This window comes from Ailuropoda melanoleuca, unplaced genomic scaffold (genome assembly GCF_002007445.2).
Source record: "Ailuropoda melanoleuca isolate Jingjing unplaced genomic scaffold, ASM200744v2 unplaced-scaffold9932, whole genome shotgun sequence".
Taxonomy (NCBI): Eukaryota; Metazoa; Chordata; class Mammalia; order Carnivora; family Ursidae; genus Ailuropoda; species Ailuropoda melanoleuca.
In genome coordinates, this window is record NW_023255472.1 from 7,153 (window position 1) to 11,181 (window position 4,029).

Genomic DNA, 4,029 nt, shown 5'->3' on the forward strand with positions numbered 1-4,029 from the left:
ATAAATAAATAAAATCTTTAAAAAAATCTAATCTATACACATCAGTCATGTAGTATGAGTTTTGGTTTCCTTAGAAAAAGTATTACAGTAGCATTTTTCAATGTGTTGCCACTATTGACATTTGGGGCTGAATCATTATTTGTTGTTGGCGAGTGTCCCTTTGTCCTGTGCATTGTAGGATGCTTGGCTGTATCCTGGGACTCTACCCACTGGGAGCCAGCAGCGTCCCATCCCCTAGGTATGACAACCAAAACTGTCTCTGACCTTGACAAATGTCCCTGGAAGGTGCAGAATAGTTTCACTTGAGAACCACTGTGCGGAGGGCTTAACAACAGTAATTGTACGAAATCAACATTTCAGCTCTTACTAACCCTTTAGGCTGTTAGAAACTTAAACACTTGCCCCTTATTTCTCACAACAAAACTAAAGAATAGATTGTTTTCATTACTTTCCACTTTTGTCCTGGAGTTCAAGGGGAAGCCAGTGAGGAAAATGGTCTAGGTGCAATTATAACTTTCCCCAGACTGGTGCCTGCACTGTCTCTAATTAACGGCTATACCCGGGGTTGTAATGTAGCCTGTGTCTAATGAAATGTTAAATTTGCTTGCCACACGTTTAGTAGACAGTCCTCCTAAGTAAGAAAATATTTAGAGAACTAAAAATCATTTATCTTTTATTCTATTACTGGTTATGGAGTTAATAGCATGACTGTCTATGCAAAGTAAGAAAAAACAGACAAGCAGGATTCCATGGAGATCTAGATTAAAATGTTTCACTTGAATTTAATTCTTTTTGGCAACTCAGCCAAGTGAACTTCTCAATCTGTATTCAAGGAGTCCCACAAAAACTTCAGTGATTGGAAAACACGAAAGTTGATTTCCAAGTAAAGCAAGAAGGCATGTGATTGACTACCACTGCTTAACACAAAGCTGAAAAGGAAGGAATGAGAAAGATTAATCATCTTGAAACCCCAGGAGAGGCCAGAATCAGAATTGTGAGTCCCGGGGAGAAAAAAAAATGAGAAAAATGTGACGAATGTGACAAGAGGGTGTTGAATCAGTCACTGATAAAAGGGAACGGGTCGCTCCCTCACCAAGTTGCAGCAATAGAAACAAACAAGGAAAGCCAAGAGCTAATGCAATGGGAAAACATGTCGGTTTTATGCACACATCCTCACAAACACATTACTCACCACGGAGTAGTAATGCTCATCGCCATGTACTCACTTCATGCTACAAAAACTGGATGTCTCCCATTGACTGACTTTCCCTGCACAGCAAAATCAGGCAGTCTTTCCATTACGGACCTCCCATGCTAGTGCAATGCCCCACCGTGTCCTCCCGGACGTCTAGAAAGGACATCAGGATGGGGTGCATGGGTGGGAGGTGGTCGGAGGCGTGCACTCTGCCTTTCCACATTGCCCGGGATCAGCCGGGAGCACAGCCAGTATTTTCCAGCTCGTTTGTGTTAGTGATATCTTGCTGTACCCTGCGCTGATTTCTTTTTCCAATCTATCTGATTCAGAGGAACGGACACCATCATCATCGTGCTCCAGTACTGCCCTTTACACTCACACCCTTATCTGAATATCTGGCATCACATTTTTTCCTCTCCTGTGACTACATCTTATCCTGGACTTTTTCATCGTAAAGTTCTGCCTGCTCTCTCATGCTGAGCCCCCAGGCCCAAAAGCCCGAATGACCATGGCCACGTGTTAGGAGAACGGGAGGCCTCTGGCCACCAATCTGGCTGTCATGCAAAGCCATTCTGCACCCCTCTTGGCTTTAACACTTACCACTCAGACTGGTCCTGTTTTGTTCCTCGGGGAAATCCCGGACTCCAGGGTTGAGGGCAGGAGGGGACGAGGAAGCCCTCCGCGCAGAGCATGTGTGAACGCCAGGTGTGCGCGCCCTCACCTGCACGTGTCCCTGTTGCTACGGGTGCAGTGCGAGGTAGAATGAGAACTTCGACTCACCTCAAAGAAGACACCAGGGCCGTGGATGTTCAAGCTCTTCTCCATAGACTTTCTAGTCTCACAAGGAATTTCTTCCACGTCTTGGAGTTGACAGGAATTGGACAAGCCTTGGTCTTACCACAACCCAGCGCATTGGGCAATCTAAGGGCGGGACTCTCCCTCAACGTTGGGGTTGCCAGTTCAGTAGGGCCTGAAGTTCCTTTTCTGAAAAGGAAAGTCCACACTGTGGCAAAACTGAGTAAACACGGTTTTTTGTTTGTTTTGTATTTGGGGGGGGGGTTCCAGTTTTAATCAATCTGAGTGAGAAAAAAAAAATCAAAGGAAGAATCACCTGGTGAAAATGTTCCATAAAATGCAAACTTTCCTCAACTTTGGATCTTTGGATATTTTCCCCTTTGTCCTTCTGCTCTTCTGTTGGGACAACCACTTTTTGTTGTTGTTGTTATTGTTGTTGAGGAAGTTGAACAAAAGTTAAATGGAGTTGTGCTGGCAGAAGGTGTTTTCCTATGTTGTTTGGGAGAGATTAAAATACATCGACTTTCCTGACTGCCTCAAGCTTCATACAACTTCAGCCTTCCATCAAAACTCTACTTTTAATGATAAATGGCTCTCCTAGGATTCTAAGCCTCACAGAGGACTTTCCCTGGAAGCAGTTTATATTTACGCCATCTACTGGGTGTTGGTGGAACTGCATATACTGCTGCTAATCACATTTATCCTTGTTCTGTGCCCAAGGCTTCCAAGAAAATAGAGGTCTCTCTCAGAAATGATGAACAATTTAGGAAACACAATTATATAATATATCACTTAGAGCATCAGGTGTCCCTGAGATGTTAATTTTATTTTTAGAAGTTTTTTTTTTTTTTTCAGAAAAGGATATGTTCCGTATTTTAACTCTCCAGTTCTTCGTGTTGAATCTAAGGAAATATCCCTGAGATCAGGTCGTAAACCTCATGCTCCAAATAGCTACAAATACTGCATAGCATTAAAAAAAAAAGCAACACTCACAAGAGGTTCCAGAAACATGTGACCTGATATTAAAGCAGATGGGAGGGAGTGGAGTGGATTTTGGCTTTGGAAATGCAGGAAACTAAATCTTCAATACCCATACAAGGACAGAAGTTGACGTCTTGGAACCAGACAAAGCAAGAGCAGGAACTGAGATTACCCCATTAGGACTGGACTGTGAAAGCTGGACTGGAAAATCACCTACTCATTAGTAAAGGGTTACAACAAGGAAGGCTATCTCTTTCTGTCTGGATTTAGGTGCCAAGGTAGAAATATCCTTAAGAATCCAATAACATAGCCCTTTCTGATCACAAATCAAATTTGCATTCCCCCACTTTGTCCAGGAATTCCGTAGCTACGAAATAAGCTCTAAACTCATTCCAGACCAATGTGCCCCTTTGGAATCTTAGCAGATAAGCAAAAACAAAAACAAAAACAAAACAAAAACAAAACCAAAAAACCCAAAAAACTCTCTTGAGAAAAACTCTGATAACGAAGACCACATGGAAAAAAGACAAACCCCAATGAAGATTAGTTCCCATTTAAAAAAATTAAAATATTCAAGGACATAATACACCCCACAAGGTGGTGAGCAGGCACACAGTACATATCAGAATTAGCATTATAATAGCAGATATATAAGAAAACAATTGAAAGAGAATATCAGATAAGTGTGTTTAAAATGATTGAAGATACAGGTTAAAAAATGGTAGAGAAAAGGAATAAACAGATTAGGAAAAACCAAGCTATATCTTTGTGAAATAAAACACAGTTACTGAAATTAAAATCTCTTTTCAGGCTAAGTTAACAGAAGAGATATGGCTGAAGAGAATATTAGTGAACTGGAAGACAGGTATGAGAAAATTATTAACAATGCAGCAGGGAGTGAGAAAGAAATGGGAACTATGAGAGGGTAAGTAACTCTAACATATGTTTTATAGCTGTTCCAGAAAGAAAATAGAAAAATTAAGGCAGATGTAAAATTCAAGGTAATAATTGCTGAGAATTTTCTAAAACAGACAGAGAAAGACAAATACCATATGATT

At 41.2% G+C, this 4,029-nt stretch overlaps 1 long non-coding RNA gene across 1 annotated transcript; it reads right to left on the minus strand.

The window, feature by feature from the left end:
• Window positions 1-1,795: 1,795 nt before the first annotated feature.
• Window positions 1,796-2,721, minus strand: LOC117800978. The gene is made up of 2 exons (XR_004623244.1): window positions 2,307-2,721; window positions 1,796-2,179 (listed from the first exon to the last, which is right to left on the minus strand). It is a non-coding gene; the product is annotated as an uncharacterized LOC117800978 (long non-coding RNA).
• Between the last annotated feature and the right edge of the window lie 1,308 nt (window positions 2,722-4,029).